At 42.4% G+C, this 20,656-nt stretch overlaps 1 protein-coding gene across 2 annotated transcripts in view; it reads right to left on the reverse strand.

The window, feature by feature from the left end:
* UBE2E2 (ubiquitin conjugating enzyme E2 E2) overlaps window positions 1-823 on the reverse strand; it is a 135,759-nt gene extending 134,936 nt beyond the window's left edge. Inside the window, exon 1 of one of the 2 annotated variants that reach the window (XM_081164966.1) lies at window positions 364-823. The gene's annotated coding sequence lies outside the window, so the exon portion shown is untranslated. The remainder of the gene's footprint in view (window positions 1-363) is intronic. The other variant, XM_081164965.1, reaches the window with a different exon arrangement.
* Between the last annotated feature and the right edge of the window lie 19,833 nt (window positions 824-20,656).

Consider the following 20,656-nt stretch of genomic DNA (forward strand, 5'->3'; position numbering starts at 1 on the left):
TTGCCCTAGAACTGGGCAAAAAAAAAAGGAACAAGGGAGGTGAGGTGGGGAAGACTCCTTAGCGCAAGTACTTATTTTGCCAGCATCGAAACATGGGGGGGGGGGTGTTAACTGGAACCTGGGGAGCATCCTGGATGGAACCACCCCCAACCAATGAAACCAGTGGGGGGATGGCTGGTTTGGGGGGGTGTCCTGCCTCCTGGGAAATAAAGCATCATGGTGGGCAACGCGCGCGGGGGGGGGGAGGCCAGAGCAGGGCTTCGTAGTGAAGGGGGGGCGGCAGCTGTGTTTGAGGAGGGGGGCACTTTGAGGAGTGGGGAAGGGGGGGCTGGGGAGCGTGTGGAGGAAGAGAAACGCTTTTACCTGTGGGAGGAAGGGCAGGCGCGGGTCTCTCGCTCTCCAGCTTCGGCGTGTCAAATCCTCGTCGCGAGGAGGGGGCGCCCAGCAGGATTGGGCTGGGTTGGGGGGGGTCGGGAGGTGAAGGGGGTGGGGGAGTTCCTCTTCAGCGCCGGTCAGCGAGACATGCGCGCCCGACACTCTTCTTCTTCCTCCTCCTCCTCCTCCTCCTTCCACCCTCCCTCGGCGGTGACTTCTCCAGCTGCTGCTGCTTCCTCCACCGCCGCCGCCTGAAGAAAAGTAAACCAGCCGCCGCGCGCCCGCGCGCGCGCTCCCGACTGGGCCAATTAAGCCCGGAGTTCGAAGCGAGGAGGGGGAAGAACAGGAGGAGGCGCGCTTTGGGTTGCTGGCTTCGCAGAATGACGGAGCTGAGGCGAAGTCGCTGAGGAGCCGGGAGCGAGTGAAGGCTTCGGAGAGGTGGGGGCGGGAGGGGAATGAGAGAGAGAGAGAGAGAGAGAACGCGCCTGCGCGCGCGGCCGCAGGGCGGGGGCAGGGGAAGCACGAGTTTTAAAGGGAAAGGGAGGCTGAGAGGAGGAGGAGGCTGGGTAAGCGCAGGAGAAAGGAAAAGGGAGCGAGGTGCTGAGTGGGCAGAGCCGCGGTGAGCGGCGGGGAAGGGGCGTGGCCAGGAGGCCGCCGCCGACTCCCCAGCGGCGGGCTGAGGGCGGTTGGGAAGCCTGGCGCGCGAGGGCGCCAGTTTAAGGGCGGAGGGGGAGAGGGGCGCTTGGTTGCTCGACCTCCAGAGCCCACAGTCCTCTTCCAGGAGACGTCGGGCTCTTCCACTTTTCTCTCAGCCTCTCTCTCTCTCACCGATGAAAATACTTAGCAACAAGAACCCCCTCCATCTGAACGAGTTGCCTCAGCCACTCTGGGTGGCCTGTTCTAGAAATAAAATTTGTTCCTTTCCCTGTATGAGGTTCACCAAGGAGCCCGTATAGAGACCACTAAGGTTTTCTGTCGGTCGGAGAAGAACAGAGACCAACCAAGAATATCTTTGAGAAAAGCGACTATTTAGCGGTCTGCACCTCCAACACACACACACATATGTAAAAGTTGGAGGTGATGTAGATACAGTACAGATACAGTCTGGCGTGCTCTGGTCCATGGGGTCACGAAGAGTCAGACACGACTAAACAACAACAAAGATAGAGTACACACACACACATATATACATAAATAAAATATGAAACTTTTAAAAAAAGTTTCTGCCTTCGGGTGACTTATAAAGGTTTTATTGTTATCTATCTCCTTGGCTCTGTGGGCTCATAACTCCCAACATTTCTCCTCCGGTGAAAATAGGGACATCCAACAATTCCAGCATTTCTCTGAGGAAATTTCTCTGAGGAAAATTAAAGACGTCCTGAGGAAAAGCGAGACATTCCAGAATTCCAGGACTGTCCCTGGGAAATAGGGACACTTGGAAGAGTCTACAGTGGTACCTCTGGTTGCGTACTTAATTTGTTCCAGAGGTCCGTTCTTAACCTGAAACTGTTCTTAACCTGAAGCACCACTTTAGCCACTGGAGCACGATTCCTGTTCTCATCCTGAAGCAAAGTTCTTAACCCGAGGTAATATTTCTGTGTTAGTGGAGTCTAACCTGAAGCGTATGTAACCCGAGGTACCACTGTACTGTCTGTATGTCCCTGAGGTGTGGAAGGGGGTCTGATCTGAGAGAGCTGCCATCTCTGACTAGCACAGGAAGGACCTGCTGGCTCCCACCTAGGCCAGACCCCCTGTTCTGTCATGGCGGCCACCTAGATGCCTCAGAGGACAGGGGCAGCTGGTTGCGCAAGGAGCAAGGCCCACCGACCGGGGTGAGGTGACTGCCTCAGGAGATCCTAATGGCTCCCTTGTCCCCATTGTTCTTCATGTAAATCAGTGGCTCCCAATCTTTTTTGGTCATGCCTCACCTAAGCATCTCTAAAATCCTGATGCCCCCCCATGACATATAATTCTTATTATTCAAAAAGTGAACTCCTATTCACATGGAAGAAGCCTAAAAGGCCATTAACTTGGTCTAAACAAGCTTCCAAAGAACATGAAATCCATGAAAGAGAAACATAAAAGAACAAAAGGACAGTTGAAGTACTGAGGAAGAAATCACCAAGAAATTGTTAATAATAATAAGAATATCAAAAAATAGCAAATAAAGCTTCCAAACATGTAATAGGGAACTGAAATGCACAAATATAAAATAATTTTAACGGAAGCTTTTTCTGTAACACTTTGGTCATTTTAATTACTATACAATTAAGGTACCTAACAAATTTAAAATACAATTTGATCTCACCTCAAGATAAGAAGAACCATAAGAAATGCAAAAAATAAATAAAGAATAGCTGTTAATAAGTCATTCTTGAATTGCCCCCCTTAAAAATCGAATTGCCCCCTTGTGGCGCATGTGCCCCATGTTGGGAACCACGGGTGTAGATCTTCCCTGGCGGCTGAGGGGGAAGCCGTTTTCAGGTCTGCCTCAGGTGTCAAAATGTATCGGGAGCCCTTGGGGCGCTTTAGCACTCTTTGGGTGAAATAGTGAGGGTCCTCCGTGCTGTGCTGCCAGGAAAGAGACAACCAAGTACAGTATAGGCAGCGGTGGCAATTTCTGCTCGCTCAGTAACTCTGCCCAGAGAGCAGAGGATCATTAGGCAGAGGAAGAGCAGCGTTTGCTCCTTGCAGCCATTTTTTTGCCCCTTCCTCCCCAGTATGCACCCCAGAGATCAAGGGCAAGTGGGCAAGAAGTGGTGTGGAGATTTGGTTCAGTTTCCCTTGCAGTGGTGCCTTTAATGAGGACACAGACAAGACAGAGAAGGAGGAAGAGGCTGATCTTTGTGGGAACAGTTGATGTCCCTGAATAATTGTCTTCACCCATACTTAGTAGCATGCCAAGGCTGGTTGGGCAAGTAACGGTGGCAAGCAATGGGCAGTTGTTGCTTCTGATTTCTTGCCTGTGTAAATACACACACAGAGAGGCTCTATCCGCTTGTCCAGACTCTCTGGTGCAAGCAGCGTGAGCAAGCAGAAGCTTTTGCTGCTGCAGGATCATCTATCTACCTGTTCTGCTCTCTCATCCTATCTTTCTTTGTGGGTGGCACAATAGGGAGGGTTGGGCCCCATATCTCCACCCAGAGAGTACGCAAGTGAGAACACGAGAAGATGAGGTGGCTACACCTTGCACAAGCACAGATTGTGCTCACTTGCCTATCGCTTTCATTTTCTGGTACTGTAGTGTAAACTGTTTTGAGGTTTCCCTCCCACAATCAAGTGGTATAGAAATGTTGTTAAATAAATAATCAAAAATAGGGATTGTGCCACCCTAGAGAAAGAGAGTAAGGAAATGAGTAGAGGCCCCTCTCTCTGAGCGGTGCCTTTGTAGTAAAGGTAAAGGGACCCCTGACCATTAGGTCCAGTCGTGACCGACTCTGGGGTTGCAGCTGTCATCTCGCTTTATTGGCCGAGGGAGCCGGCGTACAGCTTCCGGGTCATGTGGCCAGCATGACTAAGCCGCTTCTGGCGAATCAGAGCAGTGTATGGAAATGCCATTTACCTTCCCGCCGGAGTGGTACCTATTTATCTACTTGCACTTTGACGTGCTTTTGAACTGCTAGGTTGGCAGGAGCAGGGACTGAGCAATGGGAGCTCACCCCGTCGCGGGGATTCGAACCGGCGACCTTCTGATTGGCAAGTCCTAGGCTCTGTGGTTTAACCCACAGCGCCACCCGCGTCCCTCCGGTGCCTTTGTACCACCCTGCATATTGCAGATGCTTCAAGTGTCTTTATTTTCTAGGTATAGTCCTGGATTTACAGAAGCTGTGCTGGTTTCTGATTTGATCCCAGAAAGTCCCGCTTTTCCTTAGGACGTCCCTATTTTCATTGGAGAAATGTTGGAGGGTATGGAGTTATGAAACCCCCTCCCCCGATCCAAGGAGATAAGTGACAATTAAATTTTTTAAAGACATCTTAAGGAAATCTTGTATACAGAAGTTTTTTTTTAATGTTTAATATTTTATTATGTTTTTATATATGTTGGAAGCTGCCCAGAGTGGCTGGGGCAACTCAGTCACATGGTCAGGGTATCAATAATAAAATCACCATCATGGAATAGGACATCCTACTGGAAAAATGTTGGAGGGTATGCTTTTGAGTCAGAGTAGGATAAGTGATGGTGTTGTGCCTGGCAGAGAGCAGAACCCCTACTCAGCCAGCAAAGCCCCCAACATCCCAAGTGGGCCTTCTTGAAGATCAGGCCTGAAGGTAGCTGTACCACAGTACTGACCCCTGACCCCAATATTGGGAAAGCAGTCGAAAGGAAAGCAGTGAAGAATAATTGGGCAGAATGGAAAGTCAGTCCACCTACCTTGAGATGAACTCTTTCTATGCAGGCCAGCTCTATCTTCATATTTGCAAGAGGTAAGAACAAATTTGTTCCACACATGTGCAGCTGCATGGAAAATCAGTGATGGAAAAGATGACTGTTAGTTACTTCCTGATGACAAAATATAATGTCTGAATTAGACTACAGAACTTTTGACTGAATAAATAAACAGTTGAATGACAGAATAAACTAGGCAGAGTCAGTTTTCAGAAGCCCCAACCAAAATTAAGCAGGTGGCTGAAAGCCCCAGATGCAAGACAAAGGCAACATGGACAAGAGGACAGACTGTTAGGTGTGGGCATTTGAGACTTGCTGGATGGCACTGGGCAAACCTCTTGTGTCTCAACTTCAGTTTGCCATCTGTTTGGATTATTTTTTTTTATAGCCTAGGCTGTTGTGCATGGAAGTTTGCAAAATATTAAGATTATATTGTTTGTTATTGTGTTGAATTCTATGGGTGTCATAATTATTTTAAATACATGCAAATTTTAATCTTGTCTGGAACTAGAATGGTCATTCTTCCTGATTCAGCTCTTTTTTCTCAGGCATTCCAGAAGATTTAACTAGCACGGGAGAGATGTGTTCCTTGACTGCCCCCCCCCAACACACACTAAAGTGCTTTAGAGGCTGCCGTATCATGTGCTGCAGCTGGTAAGCTTGATTTTGAACTGTTATTAATACAACAGTAAAGTGATGTTTTCCTAGTCTATTTCTAACCAAAATAATACGTACTCTGTTTTAGTCAGCACAGCATACTGAGGCAGAACCTTCAGAATTACAGTACTGTACATAATAGTGGGAATGGGGATGGGTTTGGTAGTGATCCTTGTTGGGAGACAAGTGTATTACAAGTTTATTTTTACTGTGATATGTTTGAAGTATATTTTTGATTTTTTTAAAAACATCACTTTACTCAATAAGTGTCACTGCTAACAGCATAGCATTGGAGAACATTTTTTAGTACATGGCTATAAATATAAATAAACAGAAGAAGTACCTTCTATTAAAAAAAAAAAAAAAGATTCCTCACCAAAAGTAATTAGTATCTAATTTCCACTGGGAAGAAGAATCTTTAAGCAAAGCGTAGGGGATTTAAATAATGTAAAGGTGTACAGAAATGTTGTGTTTGATTTTGTAATTTGTTCAGAAGCACTGAAATACGAGATTATACTTGTTCATAAAATTAGTCAAAAACATTAATTATCCAAAAATGCAAACGTGACAAGTGCTGTTCAACATCATAGTAATCTTTCTCAGTTTTATTTTCAAGCATCTTCCGCTGCTCCTCCTCTCCTTTGCCAGAAAGCAGTTTCACAATCAAGTATTATTTAAGTGGAACCACAATGGGGAGGGAGAGTTACCCTTGAATAACAATGTGAAATCAGTAAGCTTCACCGTTTTCAAGTATTATACAAAGTAAGCAGCATCCTAAAGAATAAAGATAAAATATATTAAGGATGAAGTGGGTGGAATGAATAACATGTTTTGATGGCTTCACCAAAATTCTGGCGTATAAAATAAATCAGTATTTAGTGTCAAGAAATCAGTAAAATAGTGGGGCAAAAAGTAGAACCTTCTCCATACTTGGGACCCTTACCTTTTAAGTATAACTGGATAATTTTGTCTTCAGACTATTAGCTATCCCTTAATCAAGTACAGGAACTAAAAGTTCTCCCCTCTCTGAGCAGAAGGAAGACGGAAATACAAAAATCCTCAGAGGAACAGATTGTCTTTAGCTATTTTTGCTTATATTTTTGTAACTTGAAGTATATGATCAAAGCTCTTGATTAAAATATAGTACTTAGATTTGTCTATCTTGTTGTAAAGAATGGTTGATTCCAGTTGTGTATCATCCTATATGATGCTGTGTTTCAGAGGAAGTCAGGCAGATTATGCATGGTTGAGGGCTGAGGACAATGGTTTTGGAACAAAAGAAACCTGAGAAAAAATACAGATCTAATCTGTGAAGAAGCATATAAAAAGACAAACTTCTAAAGGCCTAGATGTTTCTTGTCATCAGGTCTGAGAAAGTTGATTTATTTCCTTTACCACATCCTTCTTCCATACTTGCTGTTATGTTACAAGTTACCACACAATGCTGTTTGGGGACCCCTGCGTGGGATGTTAAGTGATATGCATGTGGGGGCAGATTTAAGCTGGTTGGTAGAATGTGGTGTATCTTAAACCATGGGGAATAGTAATGAGTAGATGGCAGGAATTTGTGTTATTAATTGTATATGCCAGGTGTGGGGAGCCTTTGGTTTTCCAGACAATAGCTCCCTGGCTATTGGCCATGCTTACTGTGTCTGATGGGAGTTGTAGTTCAGCGACATCGGAAGGGCCAAAGGTGCCTCACACCTGGCCTATGGTATATCAGAGAAGAAGACATCAAAATGTACTGGTCAGGATGAAAAAAATGGAAAAACCCTCTTGAATGAAACCCAAAGTGCATTGTGAACTTTGGAGAAAATGAACTTTTTATATTCTAATATCTCCTAATTCTTGTGCTTGGGATAGGATAAAAATAGTAAGTAAATTAAAGCACAAACAATGTAATTACAAGTGAAGATACCAAAACTAATCTTAATTGTTTCCCATACAAATCAACAAGTGGTAGTGGATCCGTAGAATTAGTCTGCTCCTTGTTTCTTAGAGCAAATGGGAGAGGCACCTGTTCACATTTATTTTCAGCTTGCTCTCCCCTCCCCCAAATACTCATCTTTATATATTTATGTGGATAGATAGATAGATAGATAGATACACACACACACTTTATAGGCAAACAGATTTGTAAATGGCCCCTTAGCCTCCCTGAAAAATAGGTAAAGGACCCCTGACAGTTAAGTCCAGTCGCGAATGACTCTGGGGTTGTGGCGCTCATCTTGCTTTACTGGCCGAGGGAGCCGACGTATGTCCACAGACAGTTTTTCCAGGTCATGTGGCTAAGCCACTTCTGGCAAAACCAGAGCAGCGCACGGAAACGCCGTTTACCTTCCCACCAGAGCGATACCTATTTATCTACTTGCACTTTGATGTGCTTTCAAACTGCTAGGTTGGCAGGAGCTGGGACCGTCACAGGGATTTGAACCGCCGACCTTCTGATCGGCAAGCCCAAGACTCAGTTTACACCACAGCGCCACCCTAGCATCAGTAAAATGGATTTTGCAGCAGGAGATGTGAGACTGAAGGAGTGGTTTGATGGAATTGGCTTTCACACCACATTTCTGTCTTGAACTCAGTTTCTGGCTTTGAGCAGATTTCCCACCAAATACTAGAGTGCTTACAGATGCAGTATACTGGTTTTCGGGGGTATACTGCATTTGCACATGGAGGTTCTGTTTATCACGGTTGATAGGAAAGATTTGTGTAAGTGGTACAGGCAGGCAGAAGGAGCTCTGGATAGGTCAGGGAGAAGTGAGTGAAGTTGTGATGGGATTAGCTTTAGAAGATTATCAAGATTTATGCAATCCTAATTCTTTCGGAGTCACTAGCTTCTACTTGTAATTATCTAACTGGTTAGATAATACATATTTGACTGACACCAACTACTCGTCCAGCCTGTAACCACTGAGCCCAAGTTTATTTTTCCTTTTGAGAAAACAAATACAACTCACTTTTGAAAGTGTTTCAACTCTATGAATCTTCCCACTTTGATTGTATTGTTTTGCTTGTCCAAATGCAGTGGAGATCAGCTAAATGGCTTGCTATGTTACGTTTCCCATGAGGTGAAGGATCACAAAACTATAAGTATCACAGCTGCTTCTGCTTACTGAGGCCAGTAATGAGCCAGAAATTGGCCAGGAATTATAATATTGTGGATTGGTCAGTGTACAGAGAGTAAGACAAACAGAAAAACTGGATACACATTTCCTCCCCTCTCTTCATACAGAGGGGAAGCTAATAGAACGATCTTCACCTTGGATCTAATCTAACTGAAGTAAATATAGAGATCCCCCATTTTCTTCAGTTAAGCTTTGATATATGTTCTAATTGCCACTGTAAAACATTTTATATGTGCTGTGCATAATTTGACAACACGCTTCCCAAACGAACTGAGGGAAAACGTCATTTAATTTTATTTACTTTTACTTATAAGACTATGGCTGAATTACATTATCCGAGCATAAAGCTTGTAGGGCTGCGCTTTGTTTTAGATGTGGTCCATTTTAATTTCAATAACAAGTGAGAGATAAATGTTATATCATCGTTTTAGTTTTTCGCACCTTTTCACTTCTGTATAGGTGGGAATTTCTGAAACAGATGCATCTACCTACTTGAGCTTTAAAATATTCAGAGAGCATTTAAGGTGCATGTTGGTATTAGCTATTGTTAGTGTTTCTGTTGGCCTTGTTATTCTTGAATCTGAGTACTAAAGGAACTGACATATATTTACTCAGTGCTGGTATCAATTTTGAGGGGGCCCCCCTCAGTAATATTATTGTAATCCTCACGAAAGAGAGCTTATCAGGAAATGGGGTGGGTGGGCAGTTCTGGCTGCCCAGTACTCAGTCTGGTGCAAAAAAAGTGCAAGATGAGGCAGTTGTAGTATTCCCCCACTACCGGTAATTCTACTGAACCCTGATGTTATGTACTTTAGGAACAGGGCCCAGAAGCATTGAAGGGAATAAAGAAGGTGGTGGCTGTAGTCACCTTGCCTAGTGCTTCTCGTAAGGAAAGATGAGCCCTACTGGATCAAGCCAATGACCCATTTAGTCCAGCAGCCTATTATCACAGTGGCCAACCAGATAGGGAGCCTGCAAATAGAACCTGAGTGCAACGGCATTCTGCCCACCTGCAATTCCCAGACACTGGAGTGAACCTGTCAGGAGTGAACTTGACCCAACAACTCCCCACCCCACGCAAACAAATCTCACTGCAGCCAACTAAACATAACCAACCATGCCCTGGGGTCCCCACCCAACCACTTTCACCATCGAGGAAACATAATGAACAAACAGAAAAAGAACCTACCCAAATGATGCTGACATAAAAACCCCCACATAAGCACTAAGTATAAGAATATAAGTTTACCACTTCCTCTCCTTTTTCTTCTTCCCCAACATTATTCTGCCCGCAGACTGTCTCCGCAGAGTGGTGCATTCTCTAGTTATCTCTCACTTGGACTACTGCAATGCACTCTTTGTGGGGCTACCTTTGAACTACAACTAATCCAGAATGCGGCAGCTAGGCTGGTGATTGGGAGCAGCTACTGAGACCACATAACACTGGTCTTGAAAGACCTACATTGGCTCCCAGTATGTTTCCGAGCACAATTCAAAGTGTTGGTGCAGAACTTTAAAGCCCTAAACGGCCTTGGTCCAGTATACCTGAAGGGGCATCTCCACCCCCATTGTTCTGCCCAGACACTGAGGTCCACTGCCGAGGCCCTTCTGGTGGTTCCCTCGCTGAGAGAAGCCAGGTTACAGGGAAACAGGCAGAGGGCCTTCTTGGTAGTGGCACTTGCCCTGTGGAACGCCCTCCCATCAGATGTCAAAGAGAAAAACCACTACCAGACTTTTAGAAGACATCTGAAGGCAGCCCTGTTTAGGGAAGCTTTTAATGTTTAATAGACTATTGTATTTTAATATTCTGTTGGAAGCCGCCCAGAGTGGCTGGGGAAACCCAGCCAGATGGGCGGGGTATAAATAATAAATTATTATTATTATTGCAACAAACAAACATACAAACAAACACAGTTCTGCACCCTTCTGCTAAGAAGTGGGACACTGCCAAGGAAGGATTTTGCAGGATATGAAATATCCATAAACTCTGTTTTCCAGTTTTAGTTCAGCAATAGCAAGCGATTCAGTGATGACCTTGCCACTGTAGGTAGAAGGTCTCAAAGCACAATAAGGGTACAGATTTTGCATATTAAGAATCTCTAACTGAAGCCACAACGAGGTTCTTTGAGCTAGACTTTCCCAATCTTGGATTTGGCATGTAGGCATGTATGTGAAGAGCTGTCCAGTACAAACTAATTTATTAGCTCATCTGATAGTTCCGTGCTGTTATTCTGCCACAAAAATATACTCAAAACGCTATGTTACTGGATGCTGTGGTTTTACCGCAGTTTCATATTTCATTAAAGGCCTTATTTGTGGAGCACACCTTAGCTTTGTAGAGTACTTCAGCTGTATGGCTGAACAAAAAAGCTCTTTGAAATGAATACAACAAAAAAGAAAAGTGACAATTTAACTTCTCAATTTTAAAAAGATCAATTCTAGGCCATTCTCAAACTATTTTAACAACTTTTTGAACTTTTCCTATTCCTACTGCAGCTGATACTGACATGCTTTCATTAAAAAAGGTAAACAGTAAACATTTTTAGGACTTGGCACTACTGACCATGATGACTATGTTCTTTTTTTAAAAAACAACAACAATTATTATTGAAGACTTTCTTTGTTTACAAAAGTACGTGCATTGTTACTTTTCTTGGGTTGCAAAGTCTTTTTCATATATTGGTTACATATGATGTGAAATAAACAAATTCCCAAACCCAACTAAACATCCATCCCACCCCCCACACCAAAAAGAATTAAAAAAGGTAAAAAAGAATTTTTTTTTTTAAAAAGACCTCTGCGCTGTTCTGAGTTCTCCTGGGCAGCAACAGCAGCAGTGGCAGCCATCCTTATGGGCCAGGTGGTGAGTGGCAGGGACAGGACCTGCAGGTACTTACAGCAGGGGAGTCCTCCTGGGCAGCTTTGTTTGCAAGGAGTCTGATGTTTGGGAAAATGGGTCCCTGCTGCTAAGGCAAATGGGAAACTGCTCCTTCACTTTAGCCCAATCACACATTCTTATCTAGGTACAGGGGTACCTCGGGATGCGAATGGGATCCGTTCCAGAGCCCCGTTTACATCCTGAATGGAATGTAAGACGCAACGGCGCGTCTGCACATGCGCAGGTCGCGTTTTGCCCCTTCCACGCATGCGCATGATGTCATTTTGAGCGTCTGCACATGAGCGAGCGGCGAAACCCAGAAGTAACGCGCTCAACCTGAAGCACATTCAACCCGAGGTATGACTGTATATTCATTCAGCTGTGCATCTGATTCTGCAGTTTTCTCTATATTATATTTCCTCTACACACAGCTAGAGGTGGACTGGGGCATAGCGCTGAGGATCAAGGAAAACACTAGTGCAAGGTGACAAGGGAGGAAGCATCAGCCTTGGAAATGAGGAAATGTTCCATCTTCTCCCACATTTAGAGTGAGGGCAATGGGACACTTTGTTTACTCTCAATGAAAGTGACATATAGATTAGATTGGATTAGATTTAGTCAGTTTATGTATTGCCCTGCACAAAAGAAGTCCCGAAGCAATTTGCAAGGATAACATGCAATATGCAATAAAAATCCATTAAAATGAAACAAATGCTTAAACTGTTCATATAGGCAAATTTGACTACCCACAGGGTACAATAACATCAAGATGTTTACTATATGATCCCTCACTGGCTGGGATCATATAGTGAAGAAACTGTTTCAAAGCCACTGGGGTAGCATGAGACTCTTAATTTTAGGGTCATGAGCTCCTTGTTGGGCAAAAATATTCTTGTATTGCAGGGGGTTGGCCTTGGTGGCCCTCGTGGTCACTACAGTTCTATTATTCTAAGTAGGACAAAATTGCACCACCTCATCTGTACACCAGGAGACAAATAAATGCAAACATTTGTGGGAGTGGAAGGTCGGTTTTTGGAGTGTGAATATTTTAGCATCATCTGAAACAGGAACAATCAAACTTTGCAAAATGTTTAGCATATCACAGCTCCTTACACTTATCTTCGTCATTTTGCACATTCAGAAGGAACAACCATCAAACTCCCAGAGAACAAATCTGGCTGCTTTGCAACAAAGCAAAGATACAGATTTAAGAAAGAAATAGACATGAATCATGATTTTACACTTTGCTTTATTTACTTGCATGGGCCCAAGACACACACAGTGGACGTGTACCGTATGAAAGTATTTAAGCTGTCTCTGGCATTGGTTTTCAGAAGCAGGGAGAGAATGGTTTAAATCTGCTTCCTCTACAGATGTTGGCAAGACCTTACTTCACCAGAAGTTAAGAAAGTAAAGAAGAATGTAGCAAGTGACAAAAAGGCATAAATTAGTTTTCCATTTTCAGAGAGCAGATGATGGTGTGTTATAAATTTGATGTGTCTGTCACTTCATGGACACGTTTGCTTATTTATTTTATAATAAATTACTTCTGGCATCTGGAACAGAGTTCACATTTCTTACTGCATTGAAAAGCTATGAACTTTACTGTTTCCAGTCATAAAAAAATATCTACAGAAACTAGGAAACTAATATTAAGGAGAAAGATGTCCTTTATGGGATCACCTGGGATTTCTGTCCTATGATTGATCTTCTTGGCTCTTAGTCTGTCATCTCCTTTTAACTGGTTTTCCTCTTCCTTGGGCACAATCCAGTAAAAGTTAGTCATGACTAAATGCCAATGAAATAAAAGATACTGAACATAGTCAGAACAACTTAATCTTCTTTCTGTTGCTTTCGGTTGGATTCCATTGGGGGTAACTTGCTGGATTTTCATCTATTGCCTTTGCCCCAGTCTTCCTTTGGTTCTTCATGTTAGGAAAAATGTGAGGAGGGGGTGGGAGGCAAAATACATCATGCAGTATTTCAACATAAATAATAATAATTGTTAGTATGGAATGTTGGGAAATAGTCAAGGGAGTGTTCCAGGCAGCTGTGACTGGGAGGTGGTCTACAAGCTATTATTTATACATACATACATACATACCCATTCATGTCCATTGTGTTACAAAATTCTGTCAGTAATCAAAGAAAAACCACACAACAGATTTCTGCCCTTTTATTTATGATCACATGAAAAATGATTTTTTTGGTACTCATTTGTATAGATTATTTTTATTAAGTCAGTTTTTTTTTTTAAAAAAAAATATTTATTGAGTTTCCAAAAATTTAAATTTAAACACTACAAACAAAAAAGGAAAAAAGGAAAAAAAAAACACAAACGAAAAACAAGACAATACAAAAACACTACAAAACTAACACATAAGACAAATAAAACAAAACAAAGACCATTTAAAACATATTAAACAATTTCAATGTCATATCTTTTGTTCGCTTATTTCCACGACTTCCTCACACCTCCCTTTTTGTATTCCACATCAATTAATTATTTCAGCAATTCCTTTCCATCCTCCCCTGTTTTCTATCCTATAATTATCTTAACACATTCTAACCTTATTTTGTTCCCTTTAATACTCTATTGATCTATTTATACTTAATTCCTTATAACATTTCTGCTAAAGCCATATAACTTCATTCCAACTGTGTTCTAACATTCATTAATTTTGCAATATTTCTATAAATAGTCTTTAAACTTCCAGTCTTCTTCCACCAGCTCTTCTCCCTGGTCTCGGATTCTGCCGATTCTCTCAGCCAGCAAGAAGCAGATGATTCACAACAAAACTTAGGGGTCTGGCAGGGCAAGTCCACCTCCTTCTTTAGCATCCATTAATATCTTAAGTTTTACTCGGGGCTTCCTGCCCTGCCAAACAAATCTAGAGACGTCCCTCTGCCACCTCCTGAAACAATCCTTCCCATCCAAAGCTTGCAATGTTTGAAACAAAAACAGCATCCCCAACATCACAGCAACCCTCATCCCCACCACAACAACTCGGCCCAACAATAACCACTTCCAATTTAACCCTGTTTCCAAATCCCCCTTCTCTTCAAGCCAACGTCCTTCACAATTGCCCTTGAATAAATTCACATTTTCCTCGGGTAGGGCTCTGATCCTCAATTTCATCTGTTTCTCTTTAAGTTCAGTCATAACCAGTGTCAGCTTGAATTCATAAAGTTGTCCTTGAATGGATGGGACTCTCTCCAGCTGAATTACTTTAACTTCAGCAGCAAGGGTTTTCTCCTTAACTTCATCCGCAGTTTGCCGTATCAGGATAGATTCCTGTATCAATTTCAGGGTGGTTTCTATATTAGTATTCACCTTTTGTCCCAGGTTATTTAAACTTTCTACCATTAAGTCAGTTTTAATATTTGCAGCATCCACTTTCATATTTATCACATCCATTTTCTTGTGAATTTGTTCCAGCAAGTCATTTATTTTCACTAATACAACCGCTAAGGCCTCTTCTGGCGACATTCCGTCTTTCCCATCTGCCATAACACTCAATAGATTCAAGGTCAATCTCACAGTCTCACGGGTGTTATCTTACTGCTGGAAATTTCCCAGCCCAGATCTTATGTAGCCGCCAGTTTCAAGAACTTCCACTAGAGGGGAACAGTTTCTATTTGTATTGATACATAATATCCTCTTATAGGCATAGTTGAAACGACCCAAAACTAATTTCAAAGTTACTTTCACTGCTGGAGACAGTAGAAACAATGTATCTTCTCTTATGCTAGCTGTCAATGAACGATCCAAACGCTGTCAATAAACATCCCACCAAACGTCGGACCTACTAGCAGCCCATTCCCAGGGTCCGAGCGGCGGTATTTTGCCTCTCTTGGTCCCTTCCGCAGGCAGACTCAGTCCACAACTCCCCCCCCTTCTCCTGCCTCCAAGGGGGGGATTATAGTCTTTACAAAAGGCTTTCCAAGACTTCAGCTTGCAGCCTCAATTGCTTCAGTCTATTTACAAAAGGGGAAAGCGGACTTCCTGTATTGAACCTTCCCCGTTTCGATGCCAAATTAGACGTTTTTTAAAATCCAATTTTCCCGATTAAACTCTACTCACGGGTAGTTACTTTAGAGTCAAATTGTCCACAGGAAAAAGTCAGCGCTCTCCGACAACAGCTATGCGGCTTCGCTCCGTGGAAGAAGCAGATGATTCGAAGCACCGCACCGCTCACCCCACATTGCTCCTGATCCCCGAAATCGGGTTTCCCCGCGAGTGGGGGAGGCGCAAAAGGTGCCCGCCGAATCCCACGCTCACAGGCTTCTCCCGCCTGTGATTTTTAATGGGTCTCCACCTTCGCCGTGGCGGCCAGACCCAGATTTCCACGGGGCTGATTCCTCCCGATCAGAGGAATCCAGCCATTGCCGGAGGCGCCTCCCCGGAAGTCTAGCTATTAAGTCAGTTTTTCAGGCACAGAAACATTTTTAGATGGAAAAACAAGAAGGAAAGAAAACTGATCTTAATAAGGATCTGGCCCATGGAGCCAAAAAAAGCCCCCCTCTTCTATTTTAAGGGAAAGGAACTGAAAGTCACATAACTATCCTCTTAGTTGCAGCAGCCCTCTTTTGTATTTGATGTACCATTTAAAATGACAGTAACCAAATATTGTAAACATTTGTATTTAAAGTAACTGTCGTAAAGTTAACCACCTAGTTCAATTGCTCCCAGATGTTTTCCCCCATGGACAATTTGAAAATTGCTGAGGGTCTGGGTAGACCACGTAATGATTGTTCTGACCGTTGTAACAATTGCAATTCCATAGAATTCAAAGTAACGAATAAAAGAAGTGATAAAACTGCAGTTAGAAATCAATATGAACATTCAGTGTGACGGATGTGCTGTTTTCTATCTTCAGCCACAAATACCCACAGCCACACAAACCTGGGTGTAGCCCCAAAATCAAGTAAATTAATAAAAAATACTTAAATAACTGACCAAGCGCATCACAGATAGCTCAGTTCTGCCCCCCACAACATAAAACCTGCCCCCGGCTACACCCATGCACCTGAATGAAGAGATAAAATGAGTTATTATAAGATTCAGTTCTGTCTCAGCAAAGGGACTTTGTGTAGATTGACACCATAGATTTACAACACATCCATTGCACATTTAAAGCACATGGCTTTCCCAAAAGAATCCTAGGAATAGTAGTTTACCCCTCATAGAGCTAAAGTCTCAGCACCCTTAGCAAATTCCAGTTCCCAGTATTCTTTGGGGGAAGCTATTTACTTTATATTTGCATTGAATGTGCTTTAAATGGTCTGTAGTGAAGAGTGAGAACGAGTCAGGCCAGAAAATAAGCATGACCTGGAATTATTATAGTTAAGAAAGTCAACAAATATTGGCAGTTTTGCCAATCATATGCTAGAAAGGTTTTTATTTTTATTTTTAAAGCAAAACAGTTGGTGTTTTTTTAAAAAATTGTGAATGTATAATCCACACTTTCATTTAAAATGTGGAATACAACAAGGTGGAATACAACATATAAGAACAAAATTCACAAAGATATCCGTAAAAATATCATTAAAAACATCAAATTACAATGAACACTTTAAGTAGATCTGTTTAAAACAAGTTTCAAGTAGGTTTTACTAATTGCACAATGCAAGCAGCGTACAGTGATATCTTGGTTCTCGAACTTACCGTAATCCATTCTGGGAATCCAAGGTGCGTTTGAAAACCAAGGTGTGGTTTCCATTTGGCTGCAGGAGCTTCCTGCACTCAAGCGGAAGCCGCGTCGGATGTTCAGCTTCTGAAAACGTTTGCAAACAGGAACACGAGCTGATTTGTTAGATAACTAAGCTGTTCAAGAACCAAGGTACCACTGTACTATCATTTTTTTTTAAAAAAAATAATCTTTACCTTAAAAAGAATCAGGAGGCAACAAGTGCATTTTCTCGAACAGCATGCATAAATGCTTCCTATAAAGTGATTCTGTTTGACCTCCTGTTTTAGACATTTTCGCACAGCAATGTGAAGGGATTAAGGCCTAGGTTTCTTCTTTACATCTGCAGGAGTCATGAAACTGAACACTTATGTAGCACTTTCCAAAAGTGGCTTTGCCAGTTTTTCTCAAAAGTACAGAAGTGGTAAACAGAGGAAACAGACAACCACTCAAGTATTCATAGAAAACAAATTCTAAGTAACCAGTATATACATCTCGAAATGACAGCTCTGCACCAAATGGGGCCATTTGTCTATTGGTGGCTATTAATTCTGATTGCTATACGGAACCTTCGTATTCAGACGTAGTCTATCATTAAGCACCAGGAAATAAAACAGGGAGGGATGTTGCTTTCATACCCACTTGAATGCTTCCTACAGGTATCAGGCTGGTTTCTGTTAGAAATAGGATGCTTAATTAGAAGGACCCTCAGCCTGATCCAGCAGGGTTCCTGTTGAGAAGCTCTTAATGTAAGGGAGCAGGATCTAAAATCTCAGCCAGGCTGAGACAAGGTTGAGTTCAAACTCAGGCAATGGAAGGGAAATCTGAGTAAATGGTCAATGGAGACTTAGTGGATCTGTTTCCTCTTAGCAGCTCTTGTTTTTGTCTTTGGAGAGTGGAGGTGGTGGGAAGATTCAGAGGCAGCCAGTAATCCAACCGTGAAGTGTGGGCAGGGAGCAAACAGTCCGTCTCTGTGGGAGAAACTTGCCAAGTTATTAGACCACAGGCTGTGAGTTGTCATATGTAAAAATTAAACAAGTTTGCGGTTGTCTATAACTGTATTTTGTACACACACTCTTAAATATATATATATATTCTGAGGGACGGTTCTACCATTCAGCCTGTAATGGAAGTGTCACTCCTATGAATATCTGAGTTCTGCTAACTAAGCAGTTCAGAAATGAGGGGCACTTTAATATTGTAGCGTTTGAAACAAGCAACATTGATCATGGGATTGCAATGCTCTGGAATGAAGGAAGCTTCTTTGAATAAAGCATGGCTAGGGAGGAATCTGGGGTCTTCCAGATGTGGTTGAATTATAACTCCCATAATTTCTACTGGGCATGCTGTCTGGGAGTGGTGGAAGTTCAGCAACATTTGGAGGATCACAGGTTTCCCACCCCTGCTTTTGGAATAAAGGCTGCTCCTTACATAAGTGATCTCGAACAACTTAAACTCCACAAGCTCTCTGTCCTAGAGTTTGATGTGTTCCCATCATTTTTGTTCAGGTACTTTATCTGCATATGGTTGAAGTGCTTACAAAATAGTTCCTTAGATTCTATAGAGCTTTTGTTCCTTGGCAGACTGGTATTTTGGATCTGTGTTTCCTATCAAAAAGGCAGTAATTTACTACATCTTGTACAGTCTTTTATCACCAGTACGGATTGGAATATGGCACAAAAATAACAGATGTAGCTGGCTGCGTACATTAGAGCTCAGTCATTTTAAAATGTGGCCGAGGTGTATTGTTTTTATGCATGTGTTTTTGCTAAGACATCTGATGGGGGATAACTTAATTTATAGTAGTCCTATTAATTACATGTTTTGTTATTAATATTCCCTGCAGTCTTGCTCCAAAATCTGTGCCAATTTATCCCCTTCAGCTCTGGAGCATTTTCTTTTTAAGGAAGCAAAAAGATTCAAGGTCCAAGTTTTGAATATTTGTGGCTTTGCCATCATTTTGCATAACATATTATATTTAGATGGCAATGTTTCCTTCCCTCAGATTTAAACATAACTCAGTATTAGTTTGTTCAAAATAATAAATATTTCTTTTTATAACATTTTTACAAGAGTAAGAGCTTGGAAAGAGGTTAGAGTGAGATGTTAGAGAGTCTCTTAAACATGGCATAATTTTAGCTAGCAAAGATGGCATCAATCTGTAGTTTGAGGATATAGGATGTGCCATGGATTATCAAAGGATACCATCACTGTTCTCCATAGGAGAGGGCCTACTGCACATATCATTTCATCAAGAGGTCTGCTCTGCAAGATACTGGAATTGAGCCTTTAGTGTAGTGGCACCTTCCCTTTGGAGCTCCCTCTAGTTAGTCTAGGGACGTGGGTGGCGCTGTGGTCTAAACCACTGAGCCTCTTGGGCTTGCTGATTAGAAGGTTGGCAGTTTGATTCCCTGTGACGGGGTGAGCTCCTGTTGTTCAGTCCCTGCTCCTACCAACCAAACAGTTCGAAAGCACGCCAAAAAGTGTTTCCCGGCGGGAAGGTCAACGGTGTTTCTATGCGCTGCTCTGGTTCGCCAGAAGCGGCTTAGTCATGCTGGCCACATGACCCGGAAGCTGTCTGTGGACAAACGCCGGCTCCCTCAGCCAGTAAAGCGAGATGAGCGCCGTAACCCCAGAGTCGTCCGCGACTGGACCTAACAGTCAGGGGGTCCCTTTACCTTTTTACCTAGTTACATATCAGACAGGCACCATCTCTATTGTCTTTTTTTACTGTATTTTTGGTTTTTATGGAAGCCGCCCAGAGTGGCTGGGGAGGCCCAGCCAGATGGGCGGGGTATAAATAATAAATTATTAAATTATTATTATTATTATTATTATTATTATTATTATTATTATTTTCAGCACCAATTGAAGTCCATTGTTTTCCAACAAGCCTTTTAAGTGGAGATCTTTATCCCAGTCTGTGCCTATATTGGATTCAGTTTTGTTTCTGCGTTCAAAATTGTTTTTAATTGTTTAATTAAAGAGCAAGCTGTGTGTAAGGTATTACAATATATGCACTAGAAAAAAAGTTTCACCTTGCATGACTTTTCAGAATAAAATTTAATTCCGCAACAAACAAATCATAAAAATCATAAATTATTAGTATTTTTTCCATAAAGAATTTTAACAGTATGGTAAACAGTAAACAGAAGACTGTACACATTTTATGGTTCTAATTGTTGGTATACATGCTTCATGTGAACTCCTTATCATTAGATTGTGACAACTGTGTTATAGATTACCTGTGATGAAATCTATAGTTCCCACCAAACAAAGTGAAAAAACAGGCCAGCAAGGTCAGATTGGTACCCAGGAACAATCTTCTGCAGAACAGACCTAGAAGAGAAAATGACCACCACTTGTAATTTACAGTCAACGGTTAAGACCACTCAGCTGTACCATCAATGATTTACAGTCCGTCCTGGACAATGACATTTCCTTTTAACAGGCCTTGGATGCCAGACCTGCATTCATTCATTCATTCATAATTTTTCTTACCTGCCCTTTATCCAAGGTGGATAAACCTTTTTTAAAAGCA

The sequence above is a fragment of the Podarcis bocagei genome, assembly GCF_964188305.1.
Source record: "Podarcis bocagei genome assembly, chromosome: 12".
NCBI lineage: Eukaryota > Metazoa > Chordata > Lepidosauria > Squamata > Lacertidae > Podarcis > Podarcis bocagei.